At 38.3% G+C, this 20,266-nt stretch overlaps 1 long non-coding RNA gene across 2 annotated transcripts; it reads right to left on the reverse strand.

Annotated features, from left to right (window-relative positions):
* Nucleotides 1–577: 577 nt before the first annotated feature.
* LOC122239295 lies at nt 578–11,295 on the reverse strand. Of its 2 annotated transcripts, none has more exons than XR_006218252.1 (4): nt 11,157–11,295; nt 10,012–10,047; nt 2,228–2,337; nt 578–796 (listed from the first exon to the last, which is right to left on the reverse strand). It is a non-coding gene; the product is annotated as an uncharacterized LOC122239295 (long non-coding RNA). The 2 variants fall into 2 exon arrangements; XR_006218253.1 differs by lacking the exon at nt 578–796 and adding an exon at nt 1,240–1,414.
* Between the last annotated feature and the right edge of the window lie 8,971 nt (nt 11,296–20,266).

The raw sequence follows: 20,266 nt of genomic DNA on the forward strand, positions 1-20,266 counted from the left end.
ACAGAACCATCCTATTTACAGCACATTAACCTCGGGCAAGGTCTCTACAGAACTCTCTCCAGCACAGGTAGTTACTCCCTGCCTCCACTCTTTGGGAGTTTTATTCCTAGTGGCCTATATACCACTGCCTACATCTCCCCCTCAGTGTGGCCCGCCACCATAGGGAACTTTAACTGAATTGTTGTAGTAACCGCAAGAATGTCACAGAGATTTTGAACCGGGTAGAGTGCAGTGGCACTGTATTACATAGTGGGTGTCTAAAGTCAGTGCCAAGGCAATCAGCAGATGTTGGTTAAATTACTCTTGGAAAATCTCTTGGCAAATCTTAGTGGGGACTACCATACAGTCTTTCAAATTAGTGACTCCAATAGAGCAATTTTCCTTTAGGTTTGGATTGGACCATTGTTTCACAGGTTTATCATCAGATGTGTCAGATGGATTAAGATTAGGGTATGTGTTGAAAACAAAGAGTATGTATTTTTAAACACTAGACCATTATTCGTCCAGTTAAGAATCTCTCCCTGTGAGGAAGTTCAGTCTCATTCAGAGAGAGGGACAGCAGACAGAATGGCTTGCACAACTTAAATTTGTATTTGTTTTTTCTCTGTGTTTCTTTGCAAAGCATATAGAGTAGATTTTATGTAAGTTAAGCACACACAGAATGAGACTTCATACAGATGAGGCTGTCTGGTCCAGAATGATTGCTGTTTAGAGACAATTTTGAGGCACACCATCTTCCTGTGGATGCAAATACCTTGCCATGTCTCAAGTCGTCTGGCAATTGCATTCGGACCCACTGCAAAATTTCAGGGAATATGTTATATAAAGAGTCAAGAAAAACTTATATAACACTACACATATATATATATATATATATATTTAATGGGCACACATGTATTGCTTGCTATATTTAACCATAAGCACAATTGAATTGGAGAATGAGGATATAATGGTTCAATGGAAGAAAAGTGCTATATAAATCAGAGGCTATAAATGCACTACATATAAAAAGTCCTAGTGCAATGTTAAAATTTAATAACTTTGGATGAACCTATGACAGAAGCAAACGGCAAGTATCATGTGAAAGCATATTTCATAGACTCTAATGTGAATATTTAATGCCCTTTCATTTGGTGCTTACTGGGCTCTCAGAAAGTTATGCATTATTGGCCCATTAGTTTTCCTAAAAGCAATGGTCAACATTAAACTTACCTTCCTGTAGTTTTGTAGCTTTACATTTTTCCTGATCTTTGATGGTGACAATTTCTACCAGTGCCTTCTTCCAGCATAATGTTGGTTTTGCTATTCTGTTCTGAATACTTGACAGGGCACTTTCACTTTCAGATCAATTTACATGTTGACCAATTTCTTGCCGTCTTGTTCACTTATTGCCAAAGCAATGCATCTATTTGAACTTTAGTAAAATTGCACTTTGTTCATCAGAGGGCATTATTCAGCATGTGTTGAGTACCCACTATGACTGAAAACTAAACTAGATGACAAAACTGATTTGTATTTGTGCTACCCCTTCTAAACTATGAGGTTATTCTTGTCCTTGAAATTTAAGCAGAAATGATTATCATCTCTATTAACTCCTAACTTTCTGGTAATCTATCTGTTTTGGTCTTTTTGGTTTTTATGCACTGCAGTGCTACACTGATCAATCTAATTCCTATGACCAGGACAAGTCCCCCCAGTATACTCCTTTTAGCCTTATATGTGAGGGCAAAGGTTAAAATGTACTAGCAAGAGGAACCAGCAGAAACAATTTTTCTTTTATTTTTCCATCCAAAAAGAGATAGAAACATTAATGAAAGCCTACTTTACGGAGGTGTGGGTAGCTTTAAAAGAACAAACAAAAAATGGTAGATACGAAGGGATTAGTGACAGAGGAAAGTAATCCCCACCCAAAGCTGCAGAGATAATAGAAGGAAATAGAATTACCAGAGTCTAATGAGAATTGGACACTGTAATCTGTAGTCATATAAGGCTCTAGCTATTGCCAAAAATGTAATTTTGATGTAGAAAGGGAACAAGGAAAACATAATTCTCCTTTGTCTCACCTGCCACTCCTATGTCTTACTGGTATTTTTCATGGGATGAACCCAAAAAGAAATCTGCAAGCAAGGGTACCTTGGGAATGCAATCTGTAAGGTTCACCCTCCTTGATATTAAACAAGGCAGAGAAGTATGGAGAAGACTAGAGTAGGACAAAAGGGAGGATTACCTGGCAGTTACAGGGACCTCAGGGGTTATTTCTTCACTGACAGCTTCACAGGGCCTGTTTTCTTTAGGATATCTTCCCCATAGTTTGCAATCATCTGGTGCTCCTAGAACCTGAATGACACTAGGTCTTAGACACACCCAATCACCATGTGATGGCCGTAAAAGGGGCCCATTTGTCAGTACTCTTCAAATAAGAACACCCAAAAGGCTTTGCATAAATGGCATTCTTTCATGGAGCACTCTACTCATTATCCTTTTCAGAAAAACATCTATAAAGGGGAACATTTCAGCCATTTCCTTGGTAGGAGTCTACCTCCTCCTGGGTAACCTCAATGAGGCCATCAATTATAGCTATGTACTGCTTTCTTGAGGATTGTAGTCCCTTCAGGTTTCAAGGTCTTTGGATTTTAAGAGGCTATTTCCCATGACCAGTCAATGATCAGTCATACCAATCCTTAAAGAAAACTGGCTACGCCACCCCAAGCAAATACCTCCCACCGTCAGGATGAGCCATTGATCTTTGACCTTTTGACTCATGTCTGAAAAGCCATGGTAGGTGCTAGACCAAGTGACTAATTCATCATACCAACAGTCATGCAAGCAAAAATGCATGACCAACAGTGCACACACAAGCCTTCTGGAACAGACTTTACTGGGGGTGTTGCTTAAAGACAAGCAGGTTTTCCACTGACATCTGAGAGGCAGCTTACAGGGATCTAGCAGGGCCAGACGCCTGGCTCTAGTAAAGGAAACTACCTTGCATTGTACATTTAAGATGCGTGATGAAAGAAAATATCAGCTTCTCCCCTGCAGGGACTGCCACATGTCAAAACCTGGGTCGCGTGTCTATCTCATTCCAATTATGGTTGATAGAGCGTCAGCCTCTACCTGGCATTATCTGAGGCCAGATACAAGTGAACAACATATGAATCGGCCTATCCACCGCCTCACCCTTTATCAAGATGAGCTGAACTCAGAGATAGCCACTTTCTAAAGGAACATTTCAAGTAGCCACACTCTATCAAGTCAGTCTTCAAAAAAGTAGCCCTTCACGCTTGTTTCTTTATGGGCTATTTTTTTCTTTTCTTTTTTTTTTTTTGGAGGGGGAAGGAATTTTATCATTAAAAGTTTAAATTCCAACATTAAAATTTTTTTTTGGAAAAGGGGGGCACCTGGGTGCCTCAGGCAGGGTTTAATTTTGGGTCCAATTTTGGACCCCAAATTAAGCCTCCCGTGAACCCAGTGCCTGCGGCGCTGGAGCCTCCCGTGAACCCAGGTTAATTTGGGTCCAATTTTGGTTCAGGTCATGATCTCAAGTCGGTGAGTTTGAGCTCTGTGGCAGGCTCTGTGCTGACACTGCAGAGCCTGGAGCCTTCTTCAAGTTCTGTATTTCCCTCTTTCTCTGCTCCTCCTCCACTCACACTGTCTCTCTCTTTAAAAATAAATAAAAATTAAATAGTTAAAAGTTTAAATTCCTTTTTTAGAAGTCTCTAATATTTAGATTTAAGCTGGTATTGATATTTTATTAATGTTTATAAGTATACAAAACAAACATATTTATCCTGTTGTAAAAACATTAACTACTATTAAATACGATAGTGATTATATGAGCTTACAATAATCACATGAGCTTACTTATGTATCCCCCAAAGATTCATGTCCAAAGGATGGATTTTAGCTAATGGCTGGAACTCACATATATTAATTGAAAGCATAATTTAGGTCAGCGAAGTCAACATTCTGTTGTTATTTACCTATGATCATCATTTCCTGTCAGTAATGACGTGGTTGAATCTCACCAGTGTGTATGTTTCATAGTTGTATTCCATATGTTTATAATTCGCTGCCAGTCAAAAGGATAGGCATCTTATAAGCAATTACCCTTCATGATAGGATTAGAGATAGGACTTATGTGTATGGATCTAAGAATAATGTTACCTATTTAGGGATACCTCTTACGTGGCAGTTGATGATGATTGGGGAAATGCCTGTACTTTCCCTTTGTATCATTCCACTTGGTTATATCCATTCATTTCAGTTTGGCTTCATCATCCATAAAATTTTAGGCTAAACCCTATAGATTTAAAATATAGGTAGAACGCACACTCCTACCTCTGTACTCATTCTTCCATCTGACGAATTTTTATTGAGCTAGTATGAACAACTGTGTAAGTTTGCCTGGAACTCAGAAGCTTCCTGAGATATTCATCTTTTAGTTGTAAATAAGGGCTAAGCAAACAGGGAAGAGTCGGTCATCCTATGAACTTATTATGTACCAACCATAAGAAAAGTCCTATTCCTTGCGCAGAATACATGAATAGATACTTTTCCAAAGAAGACGTCCAGATGGCTAACAGACAAATGCAAAGGTGCTTAACATCACTCATCATCAGAGAAATACAAATCCAAACCACAAGGAGATAACACCTCACACTTGTCAAAATGGCTAAAATGAGCACCAAACAACAGATGGTGGCAAGGATGCAGAGAAAGGGGAACACTTTTGTACCATTGGTGGGAATGCAAACTGGTGCAGCCCCTCTGGAAAACAGTATGGAGGTTCCAAAAAAAATTAAAACTAGAACTACCCTACGGCCCAGCAATTGCACTATTAGGTGTTTATCCACAGGATACAAAAATGTGGATCTGAAGGGGCAACATGCACTCCAATTTTTATAGCAGCATTATCAATAATAGCTGGATTATTGAAAGAGCCCAAATATTCATATATTGATGGATGGATAAAGAAAATGTGGTGTGTGTATTATGCTAAGCAAAATAAGTCAGTTGGAGAAATACAAATAGAAATGAGAGATTTCACTCAAATGTGGAATTTAAGAAACAAAACAGATGATCATAAAGTAAGGGAAGGAAAACTAAGATAAAAATAGAAAGGGAAGCAAACCGGAAGAAGCTGTTAAGTACATAGAACAAACTGAGGGTTGCTGGAGGGAAGATAGGTGGGGGATGGGTTAAATAGGTGATGGGCATTAAGGAGGGCACTTGTTGGGATGAGCACTGGGTGTTATATGTAAGTCACAAATCAATGGCTTCTACTCCTGAAACAAATACTACACTGTGTGTTAACTAACTTGAATTCACATTAATAATTTTGTTAAAAACAAAAAGTCCTATTCTTATGCGGCCATGTGCTAGTGGAAAGAGACAATAATATGTTGGATACGACAAGTCCTAATTAATAATATAATGGCAAAAAAGGCTTCTAATTTTGGTTAGGGTGGCCAGAAGATGCATTGAGAAGAGGGAGTATAAGTGAAAGCATTAAGGAAGTGAGGTGACATACATGTGACCATTTGGGGAAGAGGTCAGAAGCCAAAGAAACCAGAAGTCAGAGTCCCTGAGATGAAGGTGTGTTTTCAGTGGTCTGGTAACACGAAAGAGGGTAATCTGGAATGACTTGAGTGACTGAGGAGGTATCACCCAGAGGTGAGGTGAGGAAAGTAATGTGGCCAGAAAGCATTCAAGCAAATGGACCATTGTAAGGACTTGGACTTTGGAAACTTTTAAGCAGAGAGAGAATATGCTTTTGCTTACACTTAAGAATCATTGTGCTGCTCTGGGGCGCCAAGTGTCCCACTTGACTCAGGTCATGATCTCGCGGGTTTTGAGTTCAAGCCCGCATTGGGATCTGTGCTAACAGTTTAGAGCCTGGAGCCTGGAGCCTGGAGCCTGCTGCAGATTCTGTGTCTCTGTCTCTCTCTACCCCTACCCTACTCTCTCTCTCTCTCTCTCTCTCTCTCTCTCTCTCAAAAATAAACATTATTTTTTTTTAAAAGAATCATTTTGCTGTTCTGTTGACAGCAGACCATGGAAAACGGGCAAGAATTAAGAATGGAAATCAGTTTGGGGACTACTCTAATAATCCACATGAAAGGTAACAATGACTCAAACCAGAGAAATAAATGTGGAAGTAATGGGAACTGCTCAAATCCTGGATATATGCTCAAGGTAGAGTGACCGTGTTTCCTAAGGGATTGGACAAGATATATGGAGGTAATAGCAGAATCAAAGAATACTTTGACCTAAGCAACTAAAATAATTGAGTTGTTTGTTATGGGAATGGGAAAACTGAGCAGAGTAGCACTACGAGGAGTGGGGACCATCGGAAGTTCCGTCTGGTGCATATTATATTCGAAATGTCTATTAGCCCTCCAAGAGGATATGTTGAATAGGCAGCTGGCTATGCAAGTCTAGAGTTCAAGGGAAAGGTATGAGTTTGTTAGTGTTTAAAACCACGAGGCCAATTGAGTAAAGATATAAAAGGAAAGAGATACAAGGACTGATCCCTGGGCCACTCCAAACTTTAGAGGTCTGGAACAAAAAGGGGACAAAGAGCAGCAGAGAAGGAATAAAACGGGAGCATATGCTGTCCTACAGGCGAAGGCAGTGTTTCATGAAAGAGAGAGCCATCAGTTTCATCGTAAGCCGCAGGTAGGGGGAGCTAGGGAGCAACACAGCGTGGCGTAACCATGAGGTCAGGTTAGTGATGCAGAGGTCAGTGGGGACTTTGGAAAGAGCGGTGGCAGTGAAAAAGCCTGATTGAAGCGGGTTCCGGACGGAATGGCAGGAGCTACATTGGAAAGCATGAGTATATATGCTACTCCTAGGAGAGTTGCTGAAAATGAAGAGAGATAATGGAGGCGGAAACTTGACGCAGAAGCAGGGCGAAGACAGGTTTTAAGGGAGTTTTTAAGGCTGGGAGAAAAAAATAGCGCATGTGTGTGCTATCGAGAAAGATTCAGAAAGGAGGAGAACGGTTGATGGAGAGGCAGAGAGAAGGGAGAGTGAAGTCCTTAAGCAGGAGTAGGAGAGAGAGCGCAGGGGGTACAGCATCGTGACGCTCAAAGTTCTTAGGAGCAAATAATAGAACCTACTTAGCTTCCGAGAAAAGGATTTACAAGAGGGGTGAAGCACTCATAACAATCTCTAAACAGGACTGCTCCCTTAGAGACTCGCCTTCTCCTGCTCTGACCTCCGCACCAGCACCTGGGTGTGATGGCCAGCACAGTGGCCGCTGTGACCCAGACAAAGCTGTCTGCTTCTGCCGCCGCTTTTGGAGAGAGGAATCTGCAATACCTGTGTCACTGCAATACCTGTGCCACTGCAATGGTGTGGCTGGATGCGCTCATGTCCCGTGCAGGTGCAAAGCGCCGGAGAGGAAACGGAAGCCCTATGTCTGGCTTCTAATTTGAAGAAATTTTTCAAAATAAAGAAAGATGTTCAAAGATATCAAGTGGTCAAAAAGACATGGCAAATGTCTCTGCTAACGTGGTTCTCGTATTGCAAAGTTTAAACCTTTCTTGAATTTTTAAAGAAGACAAAAAAGATTTCAAAACGTATTCCTACAGGGGCACCTGGGTGTCTGTGAGTTAAGCGTCTGACTCTTGATTTCGGCTCGGGTCATGATCTCTTTCTTGGTCGATGAGATCGAGCCCCATGTGGGGCTTCTCACTGAGCTTGGAGCCTTCTTGGGATTCTCTCTCTCACTCACACTCACTCTCTCTCTGTCTCTCTCTCAAAATAAATAATAAAAAAATAAAATGTATTCCTACATAATATATATTCATAAAAAATGGATTAGCCAATGTTAGAGATCTTCATTTTTTTGGTCACCGATTTGTCCCTCCCTCCCCTCACTTTACATGTGTATATGTGGATCTATTATATGCATATATATTATATGAATGTATAGGGATTTTATATATATTTATACCTCTATATTAACATATAGGCATGCATGCTCATACACACAAATTTTCTTACCTTCATAAGGCTTGAAATGGAATCAGCACTCACGTATGAATAAAAAAGAACTTAGTAAAGTTTTATTCTGTCATTCTACATTAACGGACTCAGGCAATTTGTGTTCAAAGTAAGCACATTATGTCAAACACATTTTCAGGTTCAATGTTTGTGCTTATTTGCTTACTTTAGCTCTGAATGATGATTCCCATTTCTAAAGCAATTGGAAGAATTTGTAGTCAAAGGACACGGTTTGCACAAACAAATATATATTAAAGAGATTTTTTAAACCTATATGCAACCTAAGCAACACCAAATAGCTCATTATTTTACTCAGTAATCCCGTAACATAAAATTCCTTATTTAAACTTATTTCTATTTAAAGTCTCTATACCAGAAACTGAATTAATATATTTGCATAATAGAATGTCTCTCTTTGGGATAATAAAACCTTATGTTTTATGCATTCAAAACTTTTAAGGAGTCATATCTTATTTTTTTCCTCCTAACCTAAAGTAAAACTCTAATTAGAATAAAAGTATACTTTTTGGTAGAATATTTAGCATGATTTAAGCAGGGAATTTATCAGATTCTCAAACAGAACTTTGAAGAATCAATATAACATTCTGGGTTCCAACTTTATTGTTAATGACTTTTCTTTTATAGACAAATTGAACTCAGCAGCTTAACTTAACTCCAATATTTTTATGCAAAAACACTTTGGGAATGTATAATCGAAGGAGTCACATTAGCTCTGTAAAGCCCCAGGCCCATTCCATGTACACATTTTGGGGAGCAACTTGAACAGGTTTTAGCTACTCTGATAACTAGTCACCACTGAGGAAATTTCTGTGCCCAAAGACAAACCAACATCCACGGTGCCCTTGGCTTCTAGGGTCTTTGTAGCTATGGTTACCCCCTAAGCACCATAAAGCGAATGACTCTGGGAAAAAGCCTAGAGTAACAGGGACTAATTATCACTTCCAAAATTACCTATAGGAGATAAAGCTCAGTAGACCAAGCACCTAGGAAAGATATGGTCTAGACTGGATAAGTGAATGAAAAAATATAGCGATTGAAGTATAAGTTCACTAGTGTCGGTTGATGAACAAAGGAAATGAGAATGATTAAGTGGGCTAGTGACCACTCAGAACCCTGAAAACTTCGGAGTCTACAAAACTACGGAGATATGTTTGCCAGAAATTTCTGTTTCTTTATTAGAGTGATAAAAAGGTCTTACTACTCCCAATTTTTTCTAACTTCAACTTACACATACACACATAGGTGTACATAGACACTCTCCACAGGTTTATCCATTGATATTTGGTTTTGGTTACATATATATATATATATATATATATATATATATATATATATATTTATGAATGTCTTCACAGATATTTAAGGCACCTGATCATCCAACAGTTAAGGTTGGCTACTGGCTGTAAGTAGTAAATTATTCATAACAGATTGCTTTTGTTTGTTCATTTTTGCCACATTTATTCATAATAAAGTTCAAGTAACTGTTAAGAACTTTGCAGAGTCTTAGGAATGCCGAAATGAAAACACACAAGCAAAACTGAAGCCTTTAAATTCAGAAGTCCAGGTATGAATCTTGACGCTGCCAATACTTATTTGGGCAAAGTACGTAATCTCTCTGTGTCTGAGATTCCTCATCGGAAGCATTAGGAATAGTGATCTCTCACCCAGAGAGTGGGCAGAAGATGACATCCAGTCATGAAAGTAAGATAACTGGAATGTCATAGGGGCAAAATAAAAAGTTAATTACCATTCATTAGATCTGTCCTCTGGGTAAGAAAATTGTGGGGAGGGTATGGGACATGTAAAGGAAGCTTTTAATTAAAGTATGACAATTTCTAATATGGAAGTATGGTATGGAGGAGAAAAAAAGTGCAATCAATTTAGAATGGCCATTTTCCCTGGGAAGAATTTGTTTATCTGCCTTTTGAGATACAACAAAATTTCATCTACAAGATGAGGCTTAGTTGGGATTTTTCATACCTTAGGAATTACAGCATGTTGGCTCTCCTGAGGCTTCTGAAATGCAGATGGGAAAGATAAATAATGACGTGAAACATTTGGCAAGTATCTTGGGGTGGGGTGTTGTGGCTCTGGGAGGAGGCATTCTATAAATAGACATTGGGACTGAGAACACCTTTGCCGATTCACCCTTTCCGTAATCGGGCATCTCTCACGCCCCTATATATGTGTTAGAAGCTGGGGTTCTAGAAGAATGGAGAACATTAAGGATTAATGTAATGAATCCAAGACTGTTTAGTGCCCAATTACCTGCACCCTAAAGCTTGGAACCTTGCAGGTGAGCATCGGTTTATGTATATAACACCCATCTGTCCTACTCCACATATACATATGCATTTTTTGAATTAGGATGGGGATCAAGGTCTCAAGAATAGAATATCAAGTACCGAGCTTTCATTATTTCTGTATGTAGGTCTAAGAACATCAGAAGATGTCATGGCATCTGGGTGGCTCACTCGGTTAAGTGAACGACTTTGGCCCAAGTGGAGATCTCATGATTCGTGGGTTAGGCCCACATCGGGCTCTCTGCTGTCAGCAAAGAGTCAGCTTGGGATCCTCTGTCCTGCTCTCTGTCTGCTCCTCCCCCACTCATGGTCCTTCTCTCTCAAAAATAAATAAACATTAAAAAAAGAGATGTCAATTCTTAAGAGAAGGCATATAATATAATATAATATAATATAATATAATATAATATAATATAAAATGCTATCATTGTAGAGGGAGAAAGGAAGCAGCCAAGGAATTAGGAAACGGTCCTAGAATAGAAAACCACTACTGAGATTGCCTGTCTACAATGAGATAAAAAGCCATACTAGAATTAAATCAACACACTAATTTCTTCATCAGGATACTAGTGCTACTACAAGAGACAGAAGGAAAGCAATCAACTAAACAGTTGATTTACATTCTGGCACAAGCCAGATGTCTCAGGATGGACCAGTAGCAAAGACCTTGCAGACTTCACAGTCCCCTGCTGGCTCCATTTTGAGTAGCATAGCCATGGAGGACAAGAAAAGAGAGAATTTTTTTAAAAAGGGGTAGAGAGTGGTTAGCCAGGTAAAATGTCACATAATTCAGGCAAGATAAAGGCTGTAAAAAAATCTCACCTTATGTGTTAGATCGTGTCTGGCAATCTTTGAAAGAATAGTTTGGGGAGAAAAGCAACGTTAGCAGGTTGGTTACTGAAAAGAATAAGCATGTGTGTCATTCAGCTCTGGACTGCCCGCTTCTCGCGTGATACCTGATGGCTGGTAAGCCTGAAGTGGGAAAGTTCGAAGAACGGAATGAGATGATTATGAGGTCATTCTTATTCTGCATCGGCCATTTACTAAGCTACTGAAAGGAGGTTAAAGAGAGTTAGCCAACCATTGATTCTGCCTTCCCAAAATATTATCAGATAGTTTTGAAATACAATAAGAGGTCAGTTATCATTCTCATAATTTTACTGGTCACAGGAGGAAACGTGACCACTCTATCCTTCACTGCTGCACACACCTGTACACAAATCTACACGGGTCATCTAGAGTCGGTAGTGGGGCCAGAATAATGTGTTCAAAGTACAACCTCAACTGAATAGAGCAAAGGGAAAGGACAGACTTTGCGCTCCAGGGGGGTTATTTGTTCCCCACAGAGCGTGATGAACATACAAGTGAATAGCTAGAATTCCCTGTTAGCCTCTGAGTAATTAATGCATCTTACATTCGTGAATGGACACCAAGAGTACGCTTATACTGATGAGCACGGGGTAATATACGGAACTGTGGTATCCCTACAGTGTACAACCGAAACTAACAGAACACTGTATGTTATCTGCCCTGGAATTAAAAATTTTTTAACAAATAAATGGGGCACCTGGGGGGCTATAATTGGTTGAGCAACCAACTTCGGCTCAGGTCATAATCTCACAGGTTCCTGAGTTCAGGCCCCACCTCGGGCTTGCTGCTATCAGTGCAGAGCCCATTTCGGATCCTCTGTCCCCCTCTCTCTCTCTGCTCCTCCTCTGCTCATGCTCTCTCAAAAATAAAATAATAATAATAATAATAAATTAGAAGTAAATAAATAAAAAGAATATGCCTATGCCACAATGAGAATGTGTCAGGGTTGTTTGCAACAGCATTCTCTGTCGTGGCATCAGAGCAGAAGTAGTAAAGGGCTATAGGGCACATAAGTGAATCCATAAGTGACGGTGTAATCTCTTCAATAAAAGAAACCATTCTAAGAATAGAAGAAGATTATGGACTCAGGAAAAGAGGGTCAAGTGCTGCTTTAGAAAAAAGTGTTACATAATTAGTCATGGATTTCCAGAGTCTTTTTGAAGTAAATTAAAAAAAAAAAAAGCAGTCCCCTTCAAATAAGAAATATTTCTGAATATGCTAGTCTGTTTCTAAGACCTAGGTTGTCCAACAGACTTTACTGCAATGGTGGCTATGTTCTATATCTCTGCTATCCAATATAATAAACCACTAACCACATGTAACTAGCGAACACTTCACATGTTAGTGTGATGGCAGAACTGAATTTTAATTTTATTTAATTTTTATTGACGTAAACGTAAATAGCTACGTGTGGCTGGTGGCTACCCTACTGGACAGCAGAATCCAAGACCTTAAAAAGAGCTGAGCAGGGTTTGGGCTTAATCATTTTGATTGTAATCCTGCCAGTCCTGTCTTCTCACTGAGAAATGAGAAACCACCGATAAAAAAAGATCTGTTGCACGTAAGGACACAATCCTAGAGCAGCTCGATAGCTGCCTCATAGGTCATAAGGACCTAGATCTCAATATTATTTGGCCAAATGGAGAAATCATTATCCCTTGGTCCTAAATTAAAAATAATCATCTCAAGTTTGTATTTTTTGGCTTTTTTTATGGAGAAAGTTTAGATACCAAGTTCAGTCATAGTCAGAGAATACAGAACTGGTGGGAGAGACGTTAAGTATAAAGGGAATGCTGAGTGCCATGTGGGGACAATTATTTGTCAGTCTCCTGTTTATCTAGGGGTTTGTATCTTTTATCCTTACTTCTGGCTTTCTAATGAATCTCATAATTTGAATTTTAACAAACAACATATGGCCAACATGCTGCAATACACTTCACAAGCAATAAATGGCCATTTTCTTTGCCTCTTTAAGCAGATAATATCCACATGGAGATTCCGCGGGGTTCTTCCCCATGCTGTTTAGCCTGTGGCTTTATTGCTATCTTCATTATTACAAATGATAAACTTGTACATTTAATTTTCATTTTTATTGTTTTCACAGAACCATGCTGTAGCTACATTCGCCCTTTGTTTCCTTTTTAAAAATATTTTTTTATATTTTCGTCAACAAACAGAACTTGGATTAAATTAGGAAGTATTGGTAAAATTAAAGAAAAAATTAAAAACTAAAAACATCTAAAGTGTAAGCTCTCAACTTACACACAGTTAACATTTTACCTAATGCATATATTTTGAATGAAGCTGACGTTTATTTTTGGTAAATCTCATTTCAACATGCTCTTTAAAAGCTTTGGAAGGAAGCTGTTTCTACCTATTTATTCAGTGGCCTAAGAAGTAGGGTAGAGAGAAGCACGCTAATAGTCAATAGAATATGTCAGCAGGCCCAGAAGATACCCACACACTCTCATATGGCTCTGCCACCCAAGGTGGAATGGCATTAAGTTCAGGAGTTGGTGCAGTCCATTCATCCTGAAACTCTTCTTGATTGTTGCCTATTCAGAAATATTCTGCTCTTCCTTTCATTCACTTCCAATTTGCATAGAAACAGAGATCAGGAATGACCGTCCGTGCACTCCCTGAAGAAAAAGGTGCTGGAAAAACACATAAGTCAGCATGCACCGAACACCACACAGACCCAGTCACTTCCTGGTCGATTCGTGGAAGGGCACTATGTAATACCAAGGGGAGTCTGGGTTACTCAGGAGTCCTGTAGAAACTGCTCCTTTGAGAGGCTGCTGACCAGCCCCGGGCCATTAATCACAACAAATAAGGATTCTGAAAGGGTGCCTAGAACTAGTGAATGCAGTCACTCCAAGTAAAATGCCCAGTAGTCACACCCAGAGTAGGATTCCAGTAGCAGCAACAAATTTCAATACAGCATACTGTCCCTAGAGGATAGGACAGTCACACCAGGGTGTGTTTAATGGGAACAGTGGGTTAAGTCGCCAACAGAAGCTCCTCCTAGTTTCTCTTTAGATTGATAATAGATACCATCATTCTTCCTTTCATAGATGTACCAATCCATTGAGACTTCAAGACCGATGCCATCTAAATGGGTTCTTGTAAGAAGAATTTGAAAACAGTCTTCAACATTTCAAAGGATCCAAAATTTGTGAAGATTTTCCTCTAAGTTACAATAGGAACTAAAGCAATGTCATGTAGACCGATCTCTTGGAATTATGGAAAACCTGATGCACTTGCTTTAAAAAGTCAATGGAGTCTGATATTGAAAGATAAGGATCACAATAATGAAGTTAAATTCTCAAGATGCTAGCAATAATAAGATTTATAAAACTAGATATTTTGGCATCCAGTCTTCATGTTTCCAAATGAAATTAATAAGGAAAATGGAGATGGGAAATTAAACCCTTATTTGGCATTTCCATTATATTACAGGAAGGCAGTGAAGTATTACAGTTAATAGGACTCTAGAGCCAGACTACTCAGTTTCAAACCTGCAGGCTTAACCATGTACTAACCTTACAGGACCCTGGGCATGATTTAATTTATAAAAGCCCTTATAAAAAAAAACCTCCTTCATAGGATTAATGCAATTATTAAATGAGTTAATACATGTAAACACTTAAAAAGTAACTGGCAACGTATAAAAACAGTTAACAAAATATTCATTATTAATATTATAAACATATAACTTTATGAAGTCAAACTAGTCTTAATTAACACTCTTTCCAAACCTGACAAAGATGTGTAGAAATAAAGCATGATTAACCAATTCCTTGATCACGCTGAATACTTTTGAATTCTTCATTTATATAAGTCTCTTATACCTTCTTGAAACCATTTCAGAAAATGGCACATTCCTTTTATCTCGTCTCCCATTCGATTCTCCAAAGATCTTAAAATTTATGGAGTTTCCTTTAAGAATTAGTCTTATTGCAGCTATGTAGCCTCATTCAATAACTTAGATTTCATATTATCTTTGTGTAGAACAAAAAAACTAAGTATTGGAAAGCTATGTATTGAACTCACATGCTTTTTTATGTGTTTGTTTGATTTGCCTTTCTCTCCGCCATTGTACAAGAATGGACATATGTTCCTTAAATTCATTTATTAGAGTAGTTTTAAAGAGGAGACCTTCAACATCAGATGAACACAGGCATGAAAACAGCACACACACACACACACACACACACAGATTAATCTTCTTTTCGTAGCACTCAGACAACACCAGACTAGGAAAATGCTGGTGGTGAAGCAGGAGGCATCATAGATGTAGTCAATGAATACATCATACAGTTTCAGCTTAGGAAAGCTAAAGCTATTTTAAAGACTTTGTAGAAGCAAACTCATTTGCAAAAAAAAAAAAATCAAGAAAATTTCATAGCTTTTATTTTGTATTCTGTCATTGGAATACAAATGGGATCAATGTTCATATTCTTGCCTGAACTGGAAAACTTAAAATCAAATATAGCAACAGTCTGCAGTCTTGGAGTGATGACTCAGGGTCAGTCTTACAGGCCAGGTAACTCGTGATCACAGAGCTTTCCTGAGAAGAGTACTCTGGAAAAGACAAAAAAGCCATCTATGTTCATGGGACTTTAAAATATTAATTAGTACTTTAACATCACTGAGAGAGACATGGCAGCGTTTCCCAAAGGGAGAGCCCAGAAACACGACGTATTAGATGATTCACCTCAGGCCTCAAAGCTATTTTATCAATAGAAGCACAACCAAATCGTTTTGACTCTTCTACATGAACACCTGTGTAGGGTCTCCCTTTAGTTTTTGTCTTCCAAAGTTCTGGAGATTCATCTTCATCACCTAAAGAGCTAAATTTGTAAATTCATCGTCTTCTGTAGATTCCCTGCTTCACACATCAGTTGCTTTTAATCATTCTGAACATGGTTTCTTTGTAAGTGGTAGGTTTTTACTGACTGGATGCTTGAACGATTAATTTTTTGATTTCCCCTACAATTTAAAAAATTGTCCGGGCCATAGATGGATGATGCGACTGTTGCATTAAGTTTGATTATGCTCTATGAGCTTTTTAGTCTGCATATGAAAGACTCAGGAAAAAAAGGTGTTTTCAGTATATGTTTGAATGATGCTTCTCTTCCAAATGTCTGACTGATGCGTCATTATATTTATGATTATTCAATCCTTGTTTTTCCTCACTTTCTGGGGGAGTACAAGTTTTCCTTTACTTTGATGATACATGCGTCTTCTCTTTTACTTCTGTCTTTTGCTCTTGTGGGTGAAGATAAACTGTGTCTGTCACTATATTTTAACTTCCCCTTTACTCTTTTCTTAATTTCTTCAAAATATATTAACTAATTTCGACTCCTCGTTTTCTCCTTATAGCTTCTCCAGTTTATGTGATTATATTCTATCCCATCATTTTTTAAGGATATCAGGCATATCAATCTTCTCAAAGTTTCATCAGATTCCTGTAGCAAATCACTTACAGTAATATGCTCTTCAGAGAGGCATTCTTTGGTGGAAACATCTGGAGAATACTTGTTTTCTCTTTTCGTTCACTATGATTTCAAAGACCTAATGCAGCTCTTGTTTTCTGTATATCCATCTTTGAATGGCATGAGAGCTATTCAGCATTTTTTAGTATATGAGCGATGGAATGTCCTTGCTTCTCTTTAGTGTTTATGTGAAAATGAAAAGCTTCTCTTCGTAAACTTCATCTCCTAAGATAAGGCTGTTATGCCTAATAATCATCAATTCACATTGGCCATCCTTTGGACTTTCTCCAGTTTGAATTTTTCAGTTCTCTGACATAGCCTTTTAGACAGGTATAGGTGTTCACTATCCAATATGAACCCCTCCTGGTGTCCTATCTCTGCTCCCAATTATAATGCTTTCATTCGCATCATAGGATAGTGTGCTTACCTCCATCCATTCTAATTTTTAATTTGTGTTGCATATAAAGAGCATATAATTTGTGTTGCATATAACCTGGAGGAACGAGAAAAAAGGTAAGCTTACATTTTGCATCCTCTCCTATTGATTTATTTATTTGTATCAGTGTAGTATCGCCATGCTTATTTTATAATTGGGTTCCATTACAATGCTACATTACTTCCTTTGTTGCTCAAATTATTCTAGCTTTGTCCTTTGGGAGCTCTTTCTATGAGGTTTCTATGTGCCTTTAATAAGCCCCCAATCTTTTGTTTATTTGAATACCTCCTTACTTTCTGGCCCTACAAGATTCCTGAGGCTCATTTTGTATATTTCCAGCCTGAGCCCTGGAATCAGCCATTTCCCTAGAGAACCCTGGTTTCTTTTATCGGAAAATGCTATTTAGAATCAAGATACAGGTGCTAAGTATGATCTTTCTTTAAAACCAACAAACGAATGAACAAAACCTGTAATAATGAACTGATGTTTACTTTCACAAATATCTGAAATTCAAGTTTGTTTATGCTCATAGTTTGTTTTGCTTTTGGGCAAAACCAGTCAATATTATATCTCACAGAATAAAAATGATGAGACGTCTAGCTTCTAGTTTAATGTTTTTCAGTAGTATTTGATATTTTACGACTTCATCTAATTCAATTGTTAGCTTTTCATATTGTGACAATTTATTTGAACAAAATAACAAATTTAAAATGTTTACACAGACTGAAATTAAAGAGAGTCTGCATGTTAACTTTAAGGGCGCCTGGGTGGCTCAGTCATTTAAGCGTCCAACTTCATCTTAGGTCATGATCTCGCAATTCGTGAGTTTGAGCTCTGTGTTGGGTTCTGTGCTGACCGTTCAGAGCCTGGAGTCTGCTTCTGATTCTGTGTCACCCTCTCTCTGTCCCTCCCCTGCTCACACTCTGCCTCTTTCTCTCTCTCTCTATCAAAAATAAATTTTTATTAATATAAATATATTTAATTAATTATATTAAATATATTAAATTAAATATAAATTATTTTTAAAATAATAATAAAATTATAAACCAAGAGATGATATAATTTTATTTGTGAAATATATGTCTTTAAAATATCTTTCTTTCTTAGATTTTAAATAAAAGATTAGAAACAGAAGCCTTGAACTGGTAAGAGAGAGGCTAGTTTTGTTATTGTTGTTGCTCTTTTTAATTTAGGCACTTATAGCCTGAGAAGTATGTCACAAAATAATATAACTCAGCATATTTGGTGTCTCTTATAAAGCCAATAACAGGCTTGGGTGGCTAAGTCGGTTAAGGGTCCAACTTTGGCTCAGGTCATGATCTCCCGGTTTGTGGGTTTGAGCCCCGCGTCCTGATAGCTCGGAGCCTGGAGCCTGCTTCGGATTCTATGTCTCCCTCTCTCTCTGCCCCTCCCCCGCTCACTCTCTGTCTCTGTCTCTCTGTCTCTCTCTCAAAAGTAAATAAACTTTTTTTAAAAAGCCGATAACAAAATCAGCAATGCCATTAAACAATAAGCCATAGTTTCTGGAGCAGACAATTGAAGTGGAATCAGTAGAGGGATAAATACTTTCACATGAACTTGAAGAGAATACAAAACACAAAATTCTAAGGAAAACTATACTGTGTTTGGAACCTGGATATATGGATTCAATTCTGAACCCACAGGCAGCTGTCTGTGTAACCTTGGGCTAGTTAACAGATCTGACCTACAGTTTTCTTATTGAGAACTGAAGGGAATTTCCCACTGAGCTTATTTTCCAGCATTCTTGGGAGATCAAATAACATAATGCACATGAGGGCTATTTTTAAATTGCAAAATGCTATGTAAATCACTTTTGTTAGTCTTAATGAATATGCATCATGACATTGTAAATAGGAGCTGGAATTCTTGGACTGAAAGGAAAAGCATAGATAATGAAGTGATTTTAATGGGCTGCCCTACGAAACCCAAAGCTCATCTCTGTAATCCTAACAGCTAGCAGGGTACAACATTGATCCCAGTTAGTAAATGCTTGAATAAATGTGAAGAACATCAAAAACTCTGACTCTTCTCTCTCTGTTTCTACTGCCAGTGGTCTGGTTCAGCATGACCAACTTTGATGGCCTTTGGATCAACCAGCTTCTCTTTGTATTCTAACCAATTAGCCTAAATAGTACTGCAGGAAGTTACCCTTCTAAAGCCCGGTATCGTCATGGCATTCCACTGATCTGCAATAACCAATGTCTCCTCATTGCTATAGAAAAAATTATACATTTCTCAATATGACATTAAAGCCTCCAACTGACCTTTCCATATCTATTTCCACTATTCCATCACACAAAAGTTATTTATGCCTCAACTAAAATGGAGTGCTTTTTTTGATAAATATATGCTACTTTTTCCTGCTTCTACTTAAGAATGATAGATAGTACTTATCACAAGCAAGTGACAAGTGTGTCTTTACCTCTTGCTAAATAGTATTACATTGACAACCCTACATAAAGGAAAAGGAAAGGAAGTTTGAGTAAATACAAATTACTAACACTTGTGTTCAGCAGATGAAAACTACGCAGAAGGAAGAAAAGACCATGAATAATCATAGATAAATTAGTGGTTTAGAATATCAGGCTTATTGGGAATTTAAAGAAAAGGATTGCCAAATAGCGAGAGGAAGTTTTGAAGAATAAGCAGGACTTGAGATGGCTCTTGAACGATGACAAGAACATATCTCTATGCTGTCTGCACATAAGGGAACATTCTCATTCAGGAGAAAAAATGGAAACTACCTGATGAGTGCAAATATTGTGGTCATGACTATCCCATAGTCTTACATTGATTTATTCTTTTATTTATTCATTAATTCAGCAAATATTTATTGAGTACCTACTTTGTGCCAGACCCTTTTCTATCCACTAGAGATAAAACAGTAAACAAACAAGCCCCAGGTCTCTAAGAACTTCCATTTTAGTGGGAGCAGACTGACCAAAACAAACAAATAAATGAATGTACTATGTCAGGGAGCAAGAATGAAGAAAAATAAGGCTGAGGGTGGTGATGGACAGTCATGGGGTAGGATAGTAGCTGTTTTATACGGGAGGGTCAGAAAAGACTTCCCTGGTGAGTGTGTGTCTGGACAGACCTGTGTACTT

The sequence above is a fragment of the Panthera tigris genome, chromosome B3, assembly GCF_018350195.1.
Source record: "Panthera tigris isolate Pti1 chromosome B3, P.tigris_Pti1_mat1.1, whole genome shotgun sequence".
NCBI lineage: Eukaryota > Metazoa > Chordata > Mammalia > Carnivora > Felidae > Panthera > Panthera tigris.